General features: G+C 39.0%; 1 protein-coding gene across 29 annotated transcripts in view; it reads left to right on the forward strand.

Annotated features, from left to right (window-relative positions):
* The window catches only part of MAP2 (microtubule associated protein 2), a 294,336-nt gene that overhangs the window by 163,359 nt on the left and 105,961 nt on the right, over positions 1 to 25,016 (forward strand). For 11 of the 29 annotated variants that reach the window (XM_081582653.1, XM_081582661.1, XM_081582675.1 and 8 more), the window contains one exon: positions 1,340 to 1,413. The exons of the other annotated variants lie outside the window; for them this stretch is intronic. The gene's annotated coding sequence lies outside the window, so the exon portion shown is untranslated. The remainder of the gene's footprint in view (positions 1 to 1,339; positions 1,414 to 25,016) is intronic. 29 annotated transcript variants of the gene reach the window in all.

A 25,016-nucleotide genomic window follows, 5' to 3' on the forward strand; every position in this document is an offset into this window, starting at 1 on the left:
GTGAATATTGACACACATAGTCACCCAGGGTCCATAGTTTTCATCCTTAAGGTTCACTCTTGGTGTGCATTCAATGAGTTTGATAAATATGTAATGATATATATGTATCATTATAGTATCACACAGACCATTGTCACTGCCCTAAAAAATCCTGTTCTCCACCTATTCATCTCCCCTTCCTACTAATAATTACTTTTCTTGAGATCATATACTAGACTTTAATTACAGTTATGTGTTTACAGAATTCTAAATTACTATTTGTGAACACATTATAGAAAATATGAAGCCTTAAAAAGTTTTTTTTTTTTAAAAATAACACCCTCTATTTAAAAAGCTATTTATTATAATTGCCTTCATCCCAACAGAGCAGAAATTTCTGGAGGCTATGACTATTATTGCTTTTTGCAAGCAGAATGTCTGGCACATAAAAGACATTTAACAAATGCTAGATTATAATGTAGGGAAGTAAGTATAGACTTTGAAGTTAGATACCCTAGGGTTCAAATTCGGGATCCAGCCCTTATCAGCCATGAGAAACTGAGAACTTGTCAAGCCTCAGTTGTATACAACAGGAATGATAATAACAACCTCATTAGGATATTGTAGGAATTAATGAAGATAATTTACATAGCAGAACCTCTGTAATTGCTCATATTTGATTATTATGACTTTCCAAGTTTATATTTCTCCACCCGTTTCTTAACAGACACAGCAGATTCTCAGTTGTTTATGTTGTTGATGCTGTGATATAAATTGGCTAAAGACAAAACCTAACGCTAAATGAAAGATAAAATTTACAAAAGGAGCAAGATTTACTGTGTGCCTCTCCTCTATTCTGCCCACCCCACCAACACACAAAAAGATACTGTCAGGTGAAAAGCAGCAAGACAAAAAGTGGAATTATTTTAAACCACCCAAGGTCACCAGAAAAGCCTGTAAATTCTATACATTCTAAATTATACCACCTGAGGCCACTCTGCTCTTAAGAGAGAAGCTGGCTTGGGGAGATGTTAAGAGTTCCAGCTGTCTCCGTTGAGGCTTATCTGCAATGCAGATTTTTCAGAGCCTTTCCTAGCTATTTCAGCCTCCAGACCTACCAGCTGCTCTCACTTCTCCCAGATGGCTTAATAGGATTTATCTGCTCTACAACCTGCTTCTGGGGTCACCCACCACCAGAACCAATTCTGGATAGATTTTTTTTCCCTCCGAATCTGCAACAAAATACCATACCGGTCTCCAGAGTAGCCAGGGTCCTTTATTGCTTGATTCAAAGGAAGGTGACTTACTGAGTAATTATTTTCCATTCTCCTCCTGGCCTCATAGATGTGATCTTTTACAGGAGCTGTCAGCCCCTGTTGCAGAATCAAAAGTGACACATCTCCTCGTGGGGCCGGTGGAGCCAAGACAACATGGGTGAGCTTGGAGGCTGCGGCCTAGAATTTGCAGGTTTCCCTAGGTGTTAGCTACAAGGGATTACCTCATGGCTCAGTCGGTAAAGAATCTGCCTGAGGATTCAATGCAGGAGACCTGGGTTCGATTCCTGTGTTGAGAAGATCCCCTAGAGAAGGAAATGGCAACCCACTCCAGTATTCGTGCCTGGGAAATCCCCTGGACAGGGGTGCCTGGTAGGCTATGGTCCGTGGAGTCCCAAGAATGAGACATGACTTAGCAACTAAACCACCATCCCCTAGGTGTTAGTAGGCTTCCCAGGTGTCGCTAGCGGTAAAGAACCCACCTACTAATGTAGAAAAACACATAAGAGACGTGGGTTCAACCCCTATGGAGAAAGAAATGGCAACCCACTCCAGTATTCTTGCCTGGAGAATTCCATGGACACAGGAGCCTGGTGGGATACAGTCCCTGGGGACGTAAAGAGTTGGAGAATACTGAGCAAGTAGGTGTTAGTTCTGCTGGGGCTGCCTGATTGCAAATGCTGCACTGTGGCTTTTCTCAGGGCTCCATCAGTTAAGCCAGGATTGTGACTATGTAGCCCTTCCTGGAAGTTCAGGTTGTGCTTAATTTGTGTGCACAGATTCATACTCAGTTTTTTTTATGAATAGCAAGCATATTGTTGAGAGACTAATAGCTCACGTCAGTTCAGGTTTACGCATCTCACATGGAGTGAGCTCTTGCCTAGTGACTCTGGGGGAATAGATTTCTCAACAGTAAATTTCAATCATACCTGCCTCAGAGTTGTTATGAGGCATAAAGCTCACATTGATTGTGAACTACCTTGCAAGATTGTGACATACTTCAGTTCAGTGCAGTCATTCAGTCATGTCCGACTCTTTTTGAGACCCCATGGACTGCAACACGCCAGGCCTCCCTGTCCATCACCAACTCCTGGAGTTTACCCAGACTCATGTCCATTGAGTCGGTGATGCCATCCAACCATCTCATCCTCTGTCATCCCCTTCTCCTCCTGCCTTCAATCTTTCCCAGCATCAGGGTCTTTTCAAATGAGTCAGCTCTTTGCATCAGGTGGCCAGAGTACTGGAGTTTCAGCTTCAACATCAGTCCTCCCAATGAACGCTCAGGACTGATCTCCTTTAGGATAGACTGGTTGGATCTTCTTGCAGCCCAAGGGACTCTTAAGAGTTGTCTCTAATACCACAGTTCAAAAGCATCAATTCTTCTGCACTCAGCTTTCTTTATAGTCCAACTCTCACGTCCATACATGACTACTGGAAAAACCATAGCCTTGACTAGATGGACCTTTGTTGGCAAAGTAATGTCTCTGCTTTTTAATATGCTGTCTAGGTTGGTTATAACTTTCCTTCCAAGGAGTAAGCGTCTTTTAATTTTATGGCTGCAGTCACCATTTGCAATGATTTTGGAGCCCGAAAAAATGAAGTCTGACACTGTTTCCACTGTTTACCCATCTATTTGCCATGAAGTGATGGGACCGGATGTCAAATTTTAATTTTTAAAGACTTAGGCTTTGTATCTATAAATTAAAATTAGGTTAGAAAGCAGACCTCCTACTTAATGATATTTCTACTGTATGTTCTTAGTTATGATCAATAAATGGAAGCTGGTATTCCAGTTGTTTTTACTTATATTTATAGTTAGTGATAGACACCAGTTATAGTTCATCAATTAATCTGTTCCAATTCTCACTCTTTTTTTCTTTCTTTTATTTTTTTTGTCAAAATAATGTAGGATTTCATTTTTGGAACATTTTCCTAAAGAGTTATTCTTTGTTCTTTTTGGGTTTGACTCTGACCATGTTTCATGTCAGGAAAATAAATTTTTGAATCTAGAGGGGAAAATGCTATCTATTTTCATAAAATATTTAATATTCCTTGACATGTAAAATATTGTTTTAAAAAAAAGTGAATAGCTATTCATTATTTCCAAGGAGAACTTTTATGGACTATATCCAAAATACGATGACCTTGGAAATTAATATGCTGTAGAGATCTGTTCCTGGGAGTTTAATTTTTTTATGTCTCCCGTTTGTTGCTAATGACTTACCAAGTATGTAAATGAGAGAAACACTGATTGATTCTGGGTTTCATCAAAAATGGTTCTTAAGTTTCCTGTGAATCAGTTCTGGAAGATTGAGTCACCTTTGACAGGAAATGTATTTTTCTGTTAGGACCTAGAGATAAGAAAGGATAAGGGATATTCAGCGTCTTAGTCCCCTTTGAAGGAGTACTAATTATATTTTTAAAAACAAATTTTCATTTTCAAAGACACTTTGTATTTATAAACTAAAATTATATTGTGAAACAGACTCTCTGCTTAATGGCATTTCAGGAAAGGGGTTGTTTACTTATGTGATGTGCATAAAGTCTACCAAGCTTTAAGATTCAGCTTCATAAATTCCTCTATTCGCAGACATTTTGTGTGAAAAATCTCCAAAACTAATTTACACAACATTTTGCTCAAGCATATAATGTTATTGTTGTTGTTGTTCTAAACTACCAGTTCATCTTTTAAATTTAATCTAGTCTGGAAAGAAATTGCCTGATATACCTAAAGCTTCAGTTTTCAGCTCAAATGAGGCTCAACTATATATTTGCTTTTTATATTCTCCCGCAAAATGAAACAAATCAACTCTCAGTTAAAAAGTTGGCAGATTGCCTTTACTATTGAGGCTAAAAATGTCGTTGTCTTTTAAAACAAATATAAAACTACTAAAAATGTTTATCTTCAAATTCATGTAAGTAGAATCAGTAAATAGGCCAAGAGGCAGCAGGCTACCCATTCAGTGACAAACTAAATGCTGATGAAAACACTGCGTTTTATTTCACATGCTCCTCTTCAGCTGGCCCAGAGTCACCTTGGCCTCTCTTAGCTGTCAGAAGATTAGCTTGGCCTCCCTGAGCTGTCAGAAGATTGAACCTTTCCTAAGCTCACTAGATCAGAACCCCAGGACTTTGAAGAGGTTCTGCAAATAGGAAGATGAATACAGAAATAAATCCTAGACTTCTTTTACTAGTATTGATAGTTAATATCTGCTATCGATGAAAGTATGTATTTACACTGGCAATCTCTTTTAATGAGCTCGAAGAACAGGAACCAGCTCTCCTGACAATTGAGAGACCAAGAAGACTCAGGTTATTATAAGAACCAGGTAGACTCTGAGCATGCCTAAACTGGACTCTTTCTTACCAAACTCAGGTTCAGCTGCTCGCCACTCACAAACCAATAATTGGAGAAGCAACTGTCAGTAGAAAGTCAAAGTGTTTTAATAAGAAAAGCTGGCATTCTGAGGAGAAGGTGGACTTGTGTCCAGAGACCAACTCTGAAGATTCTGCTCAACCACTGACAGTCTTTTTTTTTAACTTTCTATTTTGTATTGGGGTATAGCTGATTAACAAATGATGTTGTGTAGTTTCAGGTGAACAGGGAAGGGCCTCAGCCACACATAAACATGTATCCATTCTCCCCCAAACTCCCCTCCCACCCTCAGCTATGACAGTTTTTAAAGGAAAAAGTCAGGAAAGGGAAGAATCTCAGTAAATCATGGAGGCAGGAGGTTGAGTTTTGCATCATTTTCCATTGTGTGCAAACGAGCTGACTCTCTCTTGAAATGCTATCTCACCCAAGTGATATGCCTGCAGGAATCTTAAGAGGGCTGCTGAGGCTAGAGAGCAGATCATTCTTTAACTACTTAATTCTTCATTTTTAACTTCTTTTATCTAGAAAAAGAGTCCACAGTTTATGCAAGGCATGGTGTACATTTAGAAAAGCATTAGTCAGAATTTAGTTTTAGTTGCCTAGTAGTCTCATTTCCTATAATTACATTTTTAAGATCAGAGAGGGGAAGAAATGGGTAAACAAAAAAGGGACAGAAAGACTGCTTTCATCTCCACCCCATTAGGATTTTCATTAAAGTGAAGAGCTACTTTCGGAGCTTGGTGCCAGTTCTCTGAAGTAAATATTGTTGTTGTTCAGTTCCTAAGTTGTCTGCAACTTTTTGCAACCCCATGGACTGCAGCACACCAGGCTTCCCAGTCCTTGACTATCTCCTAGAGTTTGCTCAGATTCATGTCCATTGAGTCAGTGATGCCATCCAATCATCTCATCCTCTGTCACCCGCTTCTCCTGCCCTCAATCTCTCCCGGCATCAGGACCTTTTCCAGTGAATCAGCTCTTTGCATTAGGTGGCCAAAGTATCGGAGCTTCCGTTTCGCGTCAGTCCTTCCAATGAATATTCAGGTTTGATTTCCTTTAGGATTGCCTGGTTTGATCACTTTGCTATCCAAGGGACTCTAAAGAGTCTTTTCCAGCACCACAGTTGGAAAGCATCAATTCTTCAGCGCCCAGCTTTTTTTACATTCCAAACTCTCATACCCATACATGACAACTGGAAAAACCATAGCTTGGACTATAAGTACCTTTGTCAGCAAAGGTCTCTGCTTTGCAATAAACTGTCTAGGTTTGTCATAGCTTTTCTCCCAAGAAGCAAGTGTCTTTTAGTTTTCTGGCTGCAGTTACTGTCCACAGTGATTTTGGAGCCTAATAAAATAAAATCTGCCACTGTTTCCACTTTTTCCCCATCTATTTGCCCTGAAGCGATGGGACTGGATGCCATGATCTTAGTTTTTTGAATGTTGAGTTTTAGGCTACCTTTTGCACTCTCCTCTTTCACCCTTATCAAGAGACTCTTTATTTCCCCTTCACTTTCTACCATTAGGGTGGTTCAGTTCAGTTCAGTTCAGTTGCTCAGTAGTGTCTTTGCGGCCCCATGGACTGCAGCACACCTGGCCTCCCTGTCCATCACCAACGCCTGGAGTTTACCCAAACTCATGTCCATTGAGTCAGTGATGCCATCCAACCATCTCATCCTCTGTCGTCCCCTTCTCCTCTTGCCCTCAATCTTTCCCAGCATCAGGATCTTTTCCAATGAGTCAGCTCTTCGCATCAGGTGGCCAAAGTATTGGAGTTTCAGCTTCAACATCAGTCCTTCCAATGAACATTCAGGACTGATCTCCTTTAGGATGGGCTAGTTGGATCTCCTTGCAGTCCAAGGGACTCTCAAGAGTCTTCTCCAACACCACAGTTCAAAAGCATCAATTCTTCGGTGCTCAGCTTTCTCTATCGTTCAACTCTCATATCTATACAAGACTACTGGAAAGACCATAGCCTTAACTAGATGGACCTTTGTTGACAAAGAAATGTCTCTGCTTTTTAATATGCTGTCTAGGTTGGTCATAACTTTTCTTCCAAGGACTAAGCGACTTTTTATATCATGTCTGCAATCACCATCTGCAGTGATTTGGAGCCCCCAAAAATAAAGTCTGACACTGTTTCCACTGTTTCTCCATCTATTTCCCATGAAGTGATGGGACCAGATGCCATGATCTTAGTTTTCTGAACGTTGAGCTTTAAGCCAACTTTTCACTCTCCTCTTTCACTTTCATGAAGAGGCTCTTTAGTTCTTCTTCACTTTCTGCCATAAGGGTGGGTCATCTGCATATCTGAGGTTATTGATATTTCTCCCGGCAGTCTTGATTCCAGCTTGGGTTTCATCCAGCCCAGCATTTCTCATGATGTACTCTGCATATAAGTTAAATAAGCAGTGTGACCATATACAGCCTTGACATACTCCTTTTCCTATTTGGAACCAGTCTGTTGTTCCATGTCCAGTTCTAACTGTTGCTTCCTGACCTGCATACAGGTTTCTCAAGAGGCAGGTCAGGTGGTCTGGTATTCCCATCTCTTTCAAAATTTTCCACAGTTTACTGTGATCCACACAGTCAAAGGCGTTGGCATAGTCGATAAAGCAGAAATAGATGTTTTTCTGGAACTCTCTTGCTTTTTCGATGATCCAGCGGATGTTGACAATTTGATCTCTGGTTCCTCTGCCTTTTCTAAAACCAGCTTGAACATCTGGAAGTTCACAGTTCACGTATTGTTGAAGCCTGGCTTGGAGAATTTTGAGCATTACTTTACTAGCGTGTGAGATGAGTGCAATTGTGCAGTATTTTGAGCATTCTTTGGCATTGCCTTTCTTTGGGATTGGAATGAAAACTGACCTTTTCCAGTCCTGTGGCCACTGCTGACTTTTGCAGATTTGCTGGCATATTGAGTGCAGCACTTTCAGAGCATCTTCTTTCAGGATTTGAAATAGTTCAACTGGAATTTCATCACCTCTACTAGCTTTGTTCGTAGTGATGCTTTCTAAGGCCCACTTAACTTCAAATTCCAGGATGTCTGGCTCTAGGTGAGTGAACACACTATCGTGATTATATGGGTCATGAAGATCTGTTTTGTATAGTTCTTCTGTGTATTCTTGCCACATCTTCTTAATATCTTCTGCTTCTGTTAGGTCCATACAATTTCTGTCCTTTATTGAGCCTATCTGTGTATGAAATGTTCCGTTGGTATCTCTAGTTTTCTTGAAGAGATCTCTAGTCTTTCCCATTCTATTGTTTTCCCTATTTCTTTGCACTGATCACTGAGGAAGGCTTTATTATCTCTCCTTGCTATTCTTTGGAACTCTGAATGCTGATGGGTGTATCTTTCCTTTTCTCCTTGCTTTTGGCTTCTCTTCTTTTCACAGCTATCTTTAAGGCCTCCCCAGACAGCCAGTTTGCTTTTTTTCCATTTCTTTTTCTTGGGGATGGTCTTGATCCCTGTCTCCTCTGTCCATAGTTCATCAGGCACTCTGTCTATCAGATCTAGTCCCTTAAATCTATTTCTCACTTCCACTGTATAATAATTAGAAATTTGATTTAGGTCATATGAATGGTCTAGTGGTTTTCCCACTTTCATCAATTTAAGTCTAAATTTGGCAATAAGGAGTTCATGATCTGAGCCACAGTCAGCTCCTGGTCTTGTTTTTGCTGACTGTATTGAGCTTCTCCATCTTTGGCTGCAAAGAATATAATCAGTCTGATTTCGGTGTTGACCATCTGGTGATGTCCATGTGTAGTCTTCTCTTGTGTTGGAAGAGGCTGTTTGCTATGACCAGTGTGTTCTCTTGGCAGAACTCTATTAGCCTTTGCCCTGCTTCATGTTGTACTCCAAAGCCAAATTTGCCTGTTACTCCAGGTGTTTCTTGACTTTCTACTTTTGTATTCTAGTCCTCTATAATGAAAAGGGCATCTTTTTTGGATGCTAGTTCTAAAAGATCTTGTAGGTCTTCATAGAACCATTCAACTTCAGCTTCTTCAGCATTACTGGTCAGGGCATAGACTTATTAGGGTGGTATCATCTGCATATCTGAGGTTGTTGATATTTCTCTCTGCAGTCTTGATTCCAGCTTTTGAGTCATCCACCCGGGCATTTTTCATGATTTACCCTGCATATAAATTGAAAAAGCAGGGTGACAAAACACAGCTTTGACGTACTCCTTTCCCAATTTTGAACCAGTCCATTGTTCCATATCTGGTTCTAACTGTTGCTTCTTGTCCTGCATACAGTAAATATTACACATTGGGAATTCACTACCAGATCTTAAAATAGCTTTGCAACATGCCCTGTTTTCTGGAAATAGGAAGCAAAGTGGCAAGAGATGCTTTGGTGACCACACCTTGCTGGCAGCCCCAGGAGGAAGTCTAATGACTCAGACTGATATCTCAGTTCAAAAATCCATAGCTTGAGCTGAGACTGTTTACAAGAGAAACTGCTTAACCTTACAAATCAAAGAAAGACCTTAACAAAGAGGACCACTCACTATGCATAGTCATTCTTTCACTCAGCCCTACCAGGAGTCCAGACAGCTTCAAGCATGGTACAAAAATAGTTGAGTAGGATTACTTATTCAGATCTTGGCTTCAGAACTGATCTGAATAAGAAGTTTCCATGCAGAATCAACCCCTTCATTTATTTAAGGCTATCGTACAATATGGAAGTACAATCTGGCATGGCTATTATCATTTTTTTCTACTTAGCATGTTGCTCATGACAGATGCCCAGGGAGACTATGGCACTAATTGATAACAGAAAGAACTTGATCATCTCCATTGTGACTTCATAGTTATTGTCTCATCTGATGTAGAAACTTATGGAAAGTGGGACTTAGCACAGACTATTGACCTTGTATGTATAGAAGGGGGAAGCAGGGCACAGTGAACATTTAAGGGCACATTTTCAAAACTTTTCTGCTTGATGGTGGGCAGCTTCTTTTGCTCCTTGTTAATAGCTAAGTGGGGAGAAGCATTACCCCCACTCTTTAATCCCTCTATAACCGTTTCTCATCTCTTTGTATCATCTTTTATTTGACTGCATAAGAGAGGAGCCATAGTTTTACACATTTTTGACAGAATCTCTCAATTTTTGAAATAAATACGATACTATAAGAGAAAACTTCTTGTTAGTAACTGTCTCAATCTTTTTATCTGTAAAATAACCCATGATTGCTACCACTGGTTTTAAAATTGATTCTAACAATCTTAGGGGTGTGTGTGCTCAGGTGGCACAAAAAAAAAAAAAATTGGAATGTTTGTATAATGCCAAGGTAAAACCACAGATGTCCTCCTGTCCCTGGAGAGAGAAGTGTGAAGTCGCCTGGGGGGACATGTTACACATTCCAGTGAGCTGAGGGTTCTGCCTTGCTGAGCTTTGGCAGGTCTCATGGTCTGCTGGAGGATTTTATTTTGCATACTGTGTGCGTTCACTAGTCTGCAATAATTTAGCTCTGAGAACCACTGGATCTTTCCAGCATTAAGGAGAGGTACCGAAATGAGGCTACCGAACAGGGTAGGGACCAAGACAGATGCACAGACTTGCATTGTTAGGATTATTGCATTTGTTTAATCATAGCTTCAATGGCAACCCACTCCAGTACTCTTGCCTGGAAAATCCCAGGGATGGAGGAGCCTGGTAGGCTGTAGTCCATGGGGTCGTGAAGAGTCCGACACGACTGAGCAGCTTCACTTTCACTTTTCACTTTCATGCATTGGAGAAGGAAATGGCAACCCACTCCAGTGTTCTTGCCTGGAGAATCCCAGGGACCGGGGAGCCTGGTGGGCTGCCGTCTATGGGGTCAGACAGAGTCGGACACGACTGAAGCGATTTAGCAGCAGCAGCAGCAGCCAGTGTTCTTGCCTAGAGAATCCCAAGGACGGCGGAGCCTGGAGAGCTGTCGTCTATGGGGTCGCACAGAGTTGGACACGACTGAAGTGACTTAGCAGCAGCAGCAGCTTCAATTTAGTATTGTTAGCACATACTGAGGTGTTCATTAAATCTGTGCCCAGTGCCCTTGAAATAAGAATGCTGTAAAAATCCTTGTCTTAATCTGCCCTAATCCAGATGAGCTAATTTGGTAGTTTGACCCTTGAGTTAAGTAAAATGATTATCACACAAGAAGTTCAGTACCCTAGCTACATAATCATAAACTGTAGCAAAGAAAAATTTTGCTCCTATCTTAAGAATCTTACCAACATTCATTTTAGTGATATATTTATTCTCTGGTATGAACATCTGTAGTTAAAATATAATTGGAACTAAGAAAAGTGAGATCTTCTTCAGTGTGACTATCTTGCTCTCTCTCAGAAGCTTTTTGTCAAGGATTTCCATAAAATTGTCTGATATTTTACTGGAGTAACTTATAATGGCATTCTGTTTTATGGGATCTTCCTATATTGTGCAGGCAGGCAAGCCTTTAACGCTTTGCACACAAATCTTGTTTGCAGGGAGAATTCTGCTAGGTTCTTTTATTGCTTAAGCAAAAATAACAAATAATTATCCTGCTATAAAAGAAAATACTGATAATTATAGTTTGCCAAGCATGTTATAGAAGGGGACAGGAAAGATAAAATGTTGGTGTCGACAAATCCCAAAACAGAATACTTCTGCTACTGAAATAACTCCCACATTTAATGGCCTCCCTACAGAAATGCTAAGAACTTCAAGGGCTGTTGACAAAACTATAGGATTATGGTAGGTATATTATGCACAACCAAAGAGGTGGAGATTTTAAACATAATCAGAGATTCCCCACTATGTTTTAGTTAGTGCAGCAGAAATATACTGAGAGAGAATCCAAAAATGAATAAATAAGCTCCGAAAGAAGAAATATTTAGATAGAAGTAACCGGGCTGTTCTAGAAAACAGTTTTTTAAGTGCAGTTTTTTCCACCTGCTATTAATTACTAGTTTTTTTCCACTAAACTATTTCAGTGATAATCCAATATCTTAGTTTTGTATGACATTTAGACAGCATATAGATTTATTTAAAATTAGATCTTTTGCATTAAACATGTAGAAGAGGCCCTCATTAACTGACAATAATTGGTATCAAAGTAGGGGACATTTAATGTAACTCGTCCTCAAACACAGATCAAATTTCAATAAAAGCATAGTAAAAAAAGTGTGAGGCAAGTTTTAATTTGAAAATTTAAAATTAGATGTTATAAGTTTGCTATCACTCTTTATAGAAACTTTTATAATTATAACTATGCAGATTCTAAAAAAAAAAAAGGAATGGATCAAATGTTTTTTGTTGTTGAGAATCATTTCACCACAAATATTAGAGAACAGTTCATCCTTCCTGTTCCATTTGACCTTTACAGTGTCTCCTTAGAAAAGATGTTTTTGTAAAAAGTTCGAGACCTTAATCAATTTTTCCTAGTTTCTTTATATATTATAGTATACAAATAATTATCTGCTAAAGTGAATATTATGTCCTCATCCTTGTGGATTTTCTATTCTTCCCTGGGAAATTGATCTAATCATACCAGGTCTTCATTTTTCCATAGTTTGTCTGTTACTTGACCATTTCTCTAATGTCGCCTTCATGCTCTTCAAGAAATCCTGCATCTTTGCAAGACTTGGAATTTCAACTTACAGTTGATGGTATTAAATTCAGGTTGTGCTGTCATATATTAACATCTTAGATAGTCATCTGGGGATCAACTAAAGAACAAGACTTTGACCTTCTAAGAAGGGATAGAAGCTAGTGTTAACCAGAGAACAGATGGCTGTTCTTGGGCATACTCGTTTGATAAATGTTCAGTTCATTAGTCCGCGACCAATGTTCATGCTATGATGAGAGAATCGAATTGAAAAGAAATTTTCCAAATTTGGAAAATGGTCTTCCTCACTTAAAATCATATATCAAGACTTTTCTTTAATAAAATATCCATTTGCTTAATACCATAACAGAGGGCCATTAGTAATAAGTTGCTCAATCTTTCTGATTTCTGATTCTTTAGGAAAACTTATTTGAAAACTCTTTCTAAATACATGCCCAAGGGTAAAAAAATATATATATAGAAAAATACAGAGTCACCTGGTATGACTACACCTATTTAATATTCAGGCACAGAAAAAGGGCAGGTTTCCTCTTTGTAGTAACATGTGAAGAAAGAATAAGGAAATTGAAGAAGTGTTAAAAATATAGTAGATTCACTTTGTGCACCCACTGTAATCAGAAACTATTTAACAGGCATCCATCACTATTAGGTTGGACATATAGATAATATCTAAAAAAAATCTGTAATATCTAAAAAATATGTACAAACCCTTCTTTTGTTTTGATAACATCATTTTAAATCTAATAAATAATTGACATTTGATAGTTGAGATCATGTCTATGAGTCATTTATTTTTGCATTTATGAGGCTGCCTTTCCTTTTTGAAGCTGAGTAACTGCATAATTAAATTGTCATTTAAAGAAGCAATAACCACAGCAGAAAGCCAAATGCTCAAGTGACTCAAATGGCATATGGTAAAGCAGGACTGATATTTGTATTTTAAGAGGAATCCACAGTAAACTTACAGCATTAATGATATTAAATGGATCATTTGCTGTTGTCTTCCTATTAAAATCAAGCAGAAATATTTGTTAACCTTAAGTGCATTTTGAAGTTGTTCTATTTTTAATGATCAGAAAAACTAATAGCATCTTCCAGTTAGTAAAATGAAATGACAACAAAACTCATCTAATCTCCAGCACATTTTGTGTAATGTTATACATATTTAAGGGACCTTTCCAATGGCCTTCTACTTTAAAGTAGAGTTAGGAAATATATAAACATTGGATACAATTTAACATTTAAAACATTTTCAAAGATTGAGGGATGTTCTGAATATTTTGGGGTTTTTTCTGCCGCTGTCATAAGAGATATATATTTAAATACACGGAGAAATGACTGTTTCATTGACTAAGATAAGTTAATGAAGAAAGAATATGAAATTTGATCTTAGAGCCAGTCCATATCAAATAGACTTTGGAAACATTGTGAATTATTTCCTAGCTTTCAGTAGTCTCAATGTAATACTCCTCCGAGTATGCTCCATTGCTGGATCCTGACTAGTCTGGTACCTTTTTACTCCAGAATCCTTATTCTGAAAGTCTCAGGCTGAACGTTACTGCTTAAACCTGGTCTTGTTTCTAACTACCGCTTCTACCGCCTTCTCATTCCCTTTGCTATCCAAACTCCTATTAACATGTCCACTCCACTTACTGCCTTGTTTATCTGTCCCATTCTCTTCTTAGAATTTCACAAAATGGTTCTCTTTTCACCCTACTACTTGCTGAAATGTTATTTGAGAGATCCCCTGTGTTAATCTTATTAAAATACTGTATTGTTGCCTCTTAGCCTTCATGCTGAATGACTTCCCTTTGTCATAGCAATGATGCAGTAGAAAGAACACTGAAAACTTGATTTCAGTCTTGACTCTGCCAGCCACAACTGATGGTGAGACCTCAGACAGGTTATAAAACATTAGGAGACTGTCAAAGATTAAATATGATACGCGTACATAAGAGAATTATTCAGGGCTACCCATTTCTTCTTGAAATCTTCTTCTTCATTAGATTCGGCAATGCTAGCTTGTCTTGTTTCTTCATTATTGTCTTCACTAGCTTTTCTAACCCTGCCACCCTACCATTGGTCCATCCCAAGACTTACATTTCACACATAGTTGGTGAGCTCATCCACTTCGATTCAAGATTAATTCTCCTAAAACACAAGTGACTTATAACATCTTACCTAAAACCTTCAATAAATCTCTATTACTACAGAATGAAGTCAGAGAAGGTGTTTCATGCATTTTTTTTTGACAAGGTCTAAGTAGACAGAGTATATAATTAAGTGTCTAATATATAGTATAAAAAGAAGTAATATTCAGAATGAATATTCTGAATGTTTTGTTATATTATAGTAAGGATTTTCCACTGCTTAGGCTTAACTCTTTGAAAACAAATATCTTTAAAAATTAATATTTACTGAATTATTTTAGATTTTAATGTTAACACTATGAATTAATGTAGCCACTGGGTCACTGATTTTTTTTTAAATAATAGCTATATTGAAATATAACACACATATAAAATTCAATGTTTTAAATACATAATTCAGTGACTTTAGTATATTCAGAGTTATGCAATCATCTAATTGTACTACTAACTAATTTTAGAACATTTCATCACCCCCATAGAAACCCCATAGCTATTAGCAGTCATTCCCCATTTCCACCTCCCATATACCCTGTGTGTGTGTGTGTGTGTCTGTGTGTGTAGCCCACCAGGCTGCTCCATCCGTGTGATTTTCCCAGCAGGAATACTTGAGTGGTGGCGATTTCCTCCTCCAGGGGATCTCTCCAAGAAATTGCTAATCTAATTTCTGTCTCTGGATTTGCCTCTTCTAGACAATTAATATAAATAAAGTAATACACCATAGTCTTTTGTGAGAGACTTCTTTTACTCAGCATAGTATTTCCAGGGTCATCTATGTTGTAGTAAGTATAATTACTTATTGCTTTTCTGACTGCGTAACATTTCACCAAATGGATTTGCCTCATTTTGTTAATTCATTTTGTATTACTTGATGAGCATTTGATGTTGAATCACTGATTTTAGGAGGCTTCCCTGATAGTTCATTTGGCAAAGAATCCACCTGCAATGCAAGATACTCTAGTTCAAGGTCTGGATCGGGAAGATCTGATGGAGAAGGGATAGGCTACCCACTCCATTATTCTTGGGTTTCCCTTGTGGCTCAGCTGGTAAAGAATCTGCCTGCAATGCAGGAGACCTGGGTTCGATCCCTGGGTTGGGAAGATCCCCTGGAGAAGGGAAGGGCTACCCACTCCAGTATTTGGCCTGGAGAATTCCATGGACTGTATAGTCCGTGGGGTCACAAAGAGTCGAACATGACTGAGTGACTTTCACTTTCACTGATTTTTAAAGCTGAAAGGGAGCCCAGTGATTATTTACTCAAACGCTCTCCTTTTATGCACCTGAAACTGAAGCTCAAGAGGTACTCCTAGACCTTTATCTAGATACTTATTGTTTCTTATTATTTTAGATGCTAGGTTGATACAATACGATGTAAGCATTCATTCATTCTTTTATTCATTCGTTCATATGGTTAATAAATAGTCTTGGGGAACCAAGTCCTTATGGCCTGGGTAGCAAAATCAGTTATAATCCTTGTCCTCATGAAGCTCACAGTTTAGTGGGGAATAAGCTGATAATCAAATAGTCACATAAATAAAAACAGAATTATTAACAGAACTATGATAAGGGCTGTGTAGGAGAGATTCAGGAATTGACCTTGTCAGGGAGGAAAATTTAGCTGAGATCTTCAAATAAGTGATAATTAAACAGGTAAAGTGAAAGTCACTCAGTCGTGTCTGACTCTTTGCGGCCCTGTGGACTATACAGTCCACGGAATTCTCCAGGCCAGAATACTGGAGTGGGTAGTCATTCCCTTCCCCAGGGGATCTGCCCAACCCAGGGATCAAACCCAGGTCTCCCACATTGCAGATAGGTTTTTTTACCAGCTGAGTCACCAGGGAAGCCCAATTCAATTTTAACCAGGTAAAGAGGGCAGAAAAGAGCATTCTAAGTGTAGTAAAAGAATGTGTAAAGGCCCTGTGGCTGTAGGAGCATGGTATATTGGGGGTGGGAGGTGGGGAGAGGCCAGGAACCACTGTAACAGAGAACTGAGGGGAAGGGAAGCATGGTATAAAATGATGCTGGAGCTATAAGTAAAGCCAGGTACCCCAAGACAGAGAAATGGTTTTGGTCTTTTTCCTAAGTGCACTGGACTATTGAAGTATTTTAATCCCAAGGGTAATGCAAACAAAAAGACTGAGCATTGCCTACAGTTCTCTCCTAGGGCTTTGATGCATTACAGAAGATCACAGTTGCTGGGTGATACATAGCTGTTTTGCTGAAGCTTATGATAGAATTTAATGTGGTAGCATTTAATTTAAAGTTTGCTTTTATCAAATTCCCTATTATCTGAAGTAGAAACTTGTGTTCTTTTCACAGAATAGACAGCCTCCTTATTAGAATTTCCCAATTCAATTTTTTAAAGAATTATTTTTTCTAACCCTCCTACAGAATAAGCAATCAAAACTACTTGAGGAGTAATAAATAGATATTTAAAGGTCACATTTATTTTTTCATTGCACAATAACCGTGTTTTGGACTTGGAAAAGTCTAGAGTGCAGAAATAGTTCTCTAAACAGCAAACGGTTAATACCTAATTCCTCAGCCTAAATGCTGTTAACTTGGTCCATTGCCTCCCAGGCAGTGTATGAATAGAACCAGGAAGCTTTTGTACAAATGCAGGTCATGCCTGCATGCATGCTCAGTCGCTTCAATTATGTCCAACTCTGTGTGACCCCATCGACTATAGCCTGCCAGTATGCCTACATGGATGTGAATCCAAAGCTTTCATTAAATTTTATAGAGTCTTATCAATGCACAAACAGCTAAAAATCAACCTTTTTGAGAAGAGAAACAATCCATAAGTTATTAGGGAAAATATTGGGGTTTATTTTGTATCACTTATGGAAGTTAAAGCATCATAGTTAAAAAAAAAAACAATAACAACAGTATTAAGAGCTATCACTAAGCTAATATCTTGAGAATGATATCCTTACATTTTTAAAAATGATACAGTGATAGTCAATAATCCTGATTATGCCAGTAGGTGGCGAAGGGAATGGCAACCAACTCCAGTGTTCTGGCCTGGAGAATCCCATGGACAGAGGAGCCTGGCGGCCTACAGTCTATGGGGTCACAAGAGTCAGACACGACTGAGCGACGAAGCACAGCACAGCACATGCTAATAGGATTATGTATCTATTATACAGCAGTTACTTGCAAACTGTGGTCCCCAGATCACCCTCTTAGGAATCATATTTAGCACTTATGAAGGGTATAGATCCTGGAGCTATGCCAGACCTCTGGAATCAGACTCCCTAGAGTGGAAGCCCGGAGAAGGCAATGGCACCCCACTCCAGTACTCTTGCCTGGAAACTCCCATGGACGGAGGAGCCTGGTAGGCTGCAGTCCATGGGGTCGCTAAGGGTCGGACATGACTGAGCGATTTCACTTTCACTTTTCACCTTCATGCATCGGAGAATGAAATGGCAACCCACTCCAGTGTTCTTGCCTGGAGAATCCCGGGGATGGGGGAGCCTGGTGGGCTACCGTGTATGGGGTCGCACAGAGTCAGACACGACTGAAGCGACTTAGCAGCAGCATGGAAGCCAAGAGTCTGACTTTTTAACTAGGATCCCAGGTGATGGTAATGTCTACCCACATTTGTAAAGTGTTAAAAGAAATACTAAATAGCAACACCTTTTCTCTGTTTTGATAAACCAGCCTTACCCATTTCATTGGGCTTCCCTGGTGTCTCAGTTGGTAAAGAATACACCTGCAATGGTGGAGACCTGGGTTCGATACCTGGTTTGGGAAGATCCCCTGGAGAAGGAAATGGTGATCCACTCCAGTATTCTTGCCTAGAAAATCCCATGGACAGAGGAGCCTGGCAGCCTACAGTCCATGGGGTCGCAAGTGTCAGAAACGACTTAGTAACTAAACCATCACCACCACCCAATTAATTGAGTTGGATAGTAGTGCTAGTACCATGTAACAAACACTAAATATGTGCCAGAAGCTGTCCCTAAGCTACCCCGAGTTCTTAAAACCATTCTTCAGGGAAATATTAATAGATATTATCCACAATTTATAGGTGAAGAAATTAAATGACTTGCTACAATAGAGGTCCTGCTGGCTCCAAAGCCTTTGTTTTCACTCTGTCAAGCAACCTCTTGTTGTAACTGCTAAATTAGTGACCCACTGCAAGAATTATCCAGAAAAAAAGAAAATGAGTGGAGTTATGTTTGAATCTTACAGTCCCAGTTAACATCCACTGAAATCCATGGTCATCAACAATTAAAGTTGTAATGAACAGCATGTAACACATGAGCTTCTTTTGCTAAGTACAACTGTCTGACACATTTCTAAAAGAAGCTCCCAGAGGTAACACTTTATAGGTAGGAATAGTGTGAATATAAGAAAATCGCTCCCAGTTGTTACCATTTAACAAGCAGAGAATATAAAGGAAAAACCAAGAGTTACATTATGCAAAATGACACTAAAATCTACCAGTATGTTGTTCAGTCGCTAAGTCGTGTCCAACTCTTTAGACTAATGGACCCAGCATGCCAGGTTTCCCTGTTCTCCCCTGTCTGCGGGAGTTTGCCCAGATTCATGTCCGTTGAGTCGGTGATTCTATCTAGCCATCTCATCCTCTGCCACCCCCTTCTTTTGCCTGCATTCTTTCCCAGCATCGGGGTCTTTTCCAGTGAGTCGGCTCTTTGCATCAAGTGGCCAAGTCACCATCTAACAACAAAGAAGTTCATTGTAACCCAGTAAAGGTGCTAGAAGACATGTCTGTGGGACTTCTTTAAAACATGAGCTTTTACCAAGTTTTTGCTAAGGTTGATCAGTCTGTGAAATGTATGTGATATCACTTGAATTATGCTTTGTTTCATTCAACACCTTCATTGGACACTAATAATGAAATTACTCAAATTTTTAAAATCTTGACAATCATTTATTTTATAAGCTTTTATTTGAGAAGAGTCCAGATCTCTTTCCTAATAAATATAAGTTAATCAACTCTTGAAATTTGGAGAATGACAAAAACAAAATTTTCTAATTATTATTCTAGTGACAATTTTTGAAATGTTTGCATTTCAGTTATGAAATCATCAGATTAACAAATTTAATTTGACTCTTAAGGAAGCTTTCTTATAATGACATGATTTATTTGAAGGTACCTTCACAGATTATTTCTTTGGGGGAAAAGAATTTTTTTATTAAATTTATTTATTTTAGTTGGGGGCTAATTACTTTACAATACTGTAATAGTTTTTGCCATACATTGACATGAATCAGCCATGGGTTTACATGTGTTCCCCTTCCTGGACCCCCCACCCACCTCCCTCCCCATCCCATCCCTCTGGGTCATCCCATTGCCCCGGCCCTGAGCCCATGTCTCATTCTTTTCTTTGGGGGAAAAGAATTTTAATTATTTAAAAGAAATGACTGTTGGTTTGGATAATGTTCAAAACCAATTCTCTGGGAAACTGGAAACCAGAAATTTCCCCTGGGTCTGATATGACTGGGCTCATCACCCGCCATACAATGATATAAATGCTATTCCTTTTGGTCCCCATGGGAAACTTGGCTCTTCAGTAGCCATCTATAGAAAATACTATGTTAAATTAGTGAGAGAACTATTCAGTACACATTTATATTTACACTGGAACTTTAGAAAATGTTAGGTGATGCTACAGTCAGTAGAATGTTCAAGAACATGGCAAGAAATGAAAGATCTTTTGTGATTGTGCACAGGCTCCTTTAAGGCATTAAAACATCATTTCCAAGTTTCCAAGGGAATCTTTTTTAATTAATTTTTATTGGAGTTTAGTTGCTTTATAATGTTTCTGTTGTACAGAAAAAGGAATCTGCTGTACATATACATATTTCCCCTCCCTTTTGAACTTCCTTCCCATTCAAGTCATCACAGTGCATTAAGTAAGGTTCCCTGTGCTATATAGTATATTCTCATTAGTTTTATATATATATATATTAAGTTTTTGTTTATTTGTTTTATTTTTGGCTGTGCTGGGTCTTTGTTGCTGTGAGCTGGGTCTTTGTTGCTCTCCAGTTGCGGTGCATTGCCTTATTGTGGTGGCCTGTATTGTTGTAGAGCGTGGGCTCTAGAGCTTGCAGGCTTCAGCAGCTGTGGTACACAAGCTTAGCTGCCCTGCAGCATGTGGGATCTTCCCAGACCAGGGATGAACTGGTGTCCCCTGAATAAAGAGGCAGATTCTTAACCACTAGACCACCAGAGAAGTCCAGTTATATATTTTATACATAGTATCAATAGTGTGAAAGTGAAAGTCACTCAGTCGTGTCTGACTCTTTGTGACCCCATGGACTATACAGTTCATGGAATTCTCCAGCTCAGAATACTGGTGTGGGTAGCCTTTCCCTTCTCCAAGGGATCTTCCCAACCCAGGGATCAAAGCCATGTCTCCCACATTGCAGGCAGATTCTTTACCAGCTGAGCCACAAGGGAAGCCCACATCAATAGTGTATATGTGTCAATCCCAATCTCCCAATTCCTCCCACCCCCCCACTTTCTCCCTTGGTGTAGGACAGTGAAGCTTGTATTAATAACTTCCTTCTAACACTTATAAAGTTCCTTATTTTTTGTTCTTGCAATGGAAATATATGTGTTTTCTTACAAACAATTTAATAGAAATCTGTATTTCAGATTTTGTTTGTTGTTGTTTAGTTGCCAAATCATGTCCAACTCTTTGAGATCCCATGGACCTGCCGAACTCCTCTGTCTATAGGATTTCCCAGGCAAGAATACTGGAGTGGATTGCCAATTTCTTCTCCAGGATTTCAGAGTTTAGTGTTATTTTAAAGTTATACATGGATCTAATGAGTCTATACTTCTTCCTGTCTGTGCTCTACTGTAATAGCTATCAGTGAATTTCTGGAGGTAAGATTGGTAAGATTACCTTCCACTAGATCAGGGTCTAATCCCCCTCTGTGGTCACTAGGAGATTTCCAAAGAACCAGGGAGAGTAGTTGAAGAGCTCGGAACAGACTTACTGTGTGTAGGGAAAGTAGCGTGTTCATGCTGACCATATAGAGCATCCAAAATGTGAGACAAAGAGATCAAACATGGCCTCCACTCTCTCTTTTAACCGTTTGTACTCTTTTGTTTTTCCTTTTCTTTAGATGCGTAAGTTTTCTTTTAGCTGAATGACTTTCAGCTTGACATTACATTGAAACTAGGGTGGATGTAAGATGGGAAAAATAAAATCGTCAACAAATTAACTGAACAAAACAAAACCACTATCCTGTAGGATCTGCCCTCCTTCACTAAGAAGAAGGTACTTCTAATAGCCATTAAAGTCAAGACTCGGCTAAAGATGATATAACACCCATCCCTAGGTACAGGGGCCACTCACAGGACAGCCTGCTGGACTTCACTGTTTTAGGAAGATCCTTAGAGATGGGTTGGTCAGTTGGCATGTGGGGAGAGTAGTGTGGCACACACAGTTAGCCTGCCCTAAGCCTCCAAGATTTTTGTACTGTAATTATGGGAAGCCACATTTTTAAAAGATAACACATTTAAAAAAAAATTCGGGAAGCCACATTTTTAAAAGATAATACATTAAAAAAATTGTTTCATATTGGAGTATAGTTGAGTAACAATGTTGTGTTAGTTTCATATGTACAGCAAAGTAATCCAGGTATACATTACATTTTTAAAGCTGCAATAATTTTGTTTAAAAATGGTTGCATGTTCACTGGCCTACAGTAGTTTAAAAAACATTCTCAGAGTGTGAGGGTAAAACCCTACCTCTGAAGCAAACTTTTGTGTCTGCAAATACCATAGGTGGCTGATGTGATCCTGGGGAGCCCAGGGGAACCCAAACAAGGCATTGGCAACCCTGACTTTTCCTTCGGAACAACCGTAATTAGACCAGCCGGAATATTTGCCATCTCATTGGTTTATTTGCCTTTTTTTTTAAAGCTTAGATTTTAATCTTATTTTTATGTTTTTTTATAAATCAGTCACATATGGCTTGATTATAGATGTCAAGTGGCTACTGGGAGCTTTAGATGAAAGCCTTTCGCAGTGCTCGGTTTCCCGATTTCTGGCTCCAGCCCTGCTGTCCCTGTCTCTCTGTGCCCCTCCTCCTGTGTTGATTTCTGCCCACCTCCTCCCTCCATTCCAACTGCCCTTCAACTCTGTGGTGTCTATTTATTTACTTAAATCTTGGCATAATAATAGAATGCTGTTCTGAAAAGAGCAGAAGAGAGGGAGTTACATGGCCACTGACAGAATAATAGAAGAGGTGGAGAAAACATTTTAAAGAACTCCCCAGCCAAGGATCTGTTTCCTCCTTTGCCTCCTATTTATAGGAAGGCAACCTCCCCCCTCCTTTCTTTGTTCCCAGTAGCTCCAGGCCAAGTCTTCCCCTTTTGGTGAAATCTTAACGCCCTGTCCTTGTGTGTTTTAATATTTCTAAGATTACTGTTGGGATATATCTTGCATACACAAATACTGTTATAGAATTTCCAGAACACCCAGGAATACTAATATAGTGGATTCAGGTGTATTTCAGGGCTAGCTTTTATTTTGATAGATTTTCTCAGCAAGTAAGTCATATTCTCACTCCATTAAGAAATCTTGGCTTTTTCAAATGGGTCATTACTGGCAATTTCTTTAGTAATAAAATGTTGGCTGCCACTGTTCAGAAAATACCTTGGGAAGGAAAAGGAGATATTTCAAATTAGCATTACAGAAGGGGGGAAGGGTGGGTGCCCACTGAGGCCCCACACTGGGCTAATTAAATTCTCATGGGTTGCCTCTTGAACAATATGCAGCAGAAGATGAAGAACCTGAACCAGCTGGAGATCACCCTTAATTGTAAACTCCACCCCAAGACACCAGTCAGTTGATGAAATCCCTCTGCTTTCAGAGCTTTTAGCTCTTCGGGCAAAAAGTAGATTTGCCAGGATTTCATTTTTCCGATCATATGACTGGAGCATAGCATGTATTTTCCCTCTCTGGTGGAGCCTCTTTCAGAAAAGAGACATTTAGCAATATACGTCTTTTCAAATGATCCAGCAGTCAAGAATGTCGTCCTCAGAGAATACGGGAGCTCAAGCAATGAACATCGTCAGTTGACTGAATTCTTATTTCTTTAGGCCAGAGCTGGGATTTGCGTGCTCACAGTGACCCCCAAAATAGCCTGGTGCTCTGTCACCGGTTCAGCCAAATGCTTTCCCGGTGTGCTGCTGCAGGTTGACAGTTTGCTCCCAGCAGGTGCTCCCAACAGGGCTGTTAGTGAATGAGATGCTTTCTTTATCGAGCACAATCTTTCCCAAAGACATCCTGTGTCCTAAGAACTTACAAAAGGAATTTGGCAGCCAAGTGAAAGAGAGACGAGTTGAAGCTAAGAAATTTCACATCAGCATGGACTTTGTACGAACTAATAGGTAATATCTTCACAAGTGTATGTAGTTGTGCTAAGTAGTGAAGAAATAGTATCTGAAGGCTGACATTGACACATCACAGTTGTCAGCCCACTTTTCTACAGATGATTTTGTTTAATTCTTGCAGTAACTCTGTAAGGGAGATTGCATGGATAATCTCCATTTTACTGATGATAAAACTGAGGATTCAAAAAGTCAAAAGGTCATGTCAATGTATGGCAAAAGCTATTAAAATATTGTAAAGTAATTAGCCCCCAACTAAAATAAATAAATTTATAAAAAATAAAAATAAAATGCAACTAAATATTTAAAAATAAATAAATAAATAAATTAAAAAATTAAAAAAAAAAAAAAAGTCAAAAGGTCTGCCCAGTAGTTTGCAGCCAGTAGGTCATAGGCCAAGGTTCTAACACAGCTTCCATATCCAAAATATGTGTTATTTTTATTTCAAAGATCTGATTTAAGCAAGTTCTCATCAGAATGCTTAGGAGGATAAACTGCTATCATCACTGCTATCATTTTTTTGTTTATTCATTCATTCAACATTTACTAATCACCCATTTTCAAATCAGGAAAACAGCCAGGTAGAAAGGACTTTTCATTGCTTAGCACAGAGAAATTCATATACACAAAATTAAAGTATTTAATTTTTTGGAGTACATACCTCAATTTTTCATCTTTGGATGAATATTTATTAAGTACTTTTCTAGACAGAAAGTATAGTAGTACAAAAGAGAATATATGCAAAAGAAAATGGCTCCTGCTCACCTAGAGCTTACAGAGTAGTTGGGGTGGGATGGGGTGGACTTTAAACAAATAAATAGTACACAGTGCTGTTAATAGGCTAAGGAAATAGAAGTGGAAATTGCTAATACCTCTTGAGACAATTTGATAATATGGCAGCCTTACTTGAAGTGGTTTGTATGTTCTTGTATGGCTTAATATTTTTTGTCCTTCAGCTGCACTTGTATTGAATTTAAAATACTATGGGAAGAAAAAGAATCCATATATTTGACAGGAAGCAATAACTTCTAGAAATCAGTAGTGGCTCAGTGGCCTGGTGACTCAGTGGTAAAGAATCCACCTGCAATGTAGGAGATAAGGGTTCAATCCCTGGGTCAGAAAGATCCCCCAGAGAAGGAAGTGGCAATCACTCCAGTATTCTTGCCTGGGAAATCCCATGGACAGAAGAGCCTGGTGGTCTACAGTCCATGGGATCACAAAAGAGCAGGACATGATTTAGCAACTAAACAACAACTTCTAGGATTGAAATAAAG

The sequence above is a fragment of the Giraffa tippelskirchi genome, chromosome 3 (genome assembly GCF_054371585.1).
Source record: "Giraffa tippelskirchi isolate mGirTip1 chromosome 3, T2T-mGirTip1v1.2.pri, whole genome shotgun sequence".
NCBI lineage: Eukaryota > Metazoa > Chordata > Mammalia > Artiodactyla > Giraffidae > Giraffa > Giraffa tippelskirchi.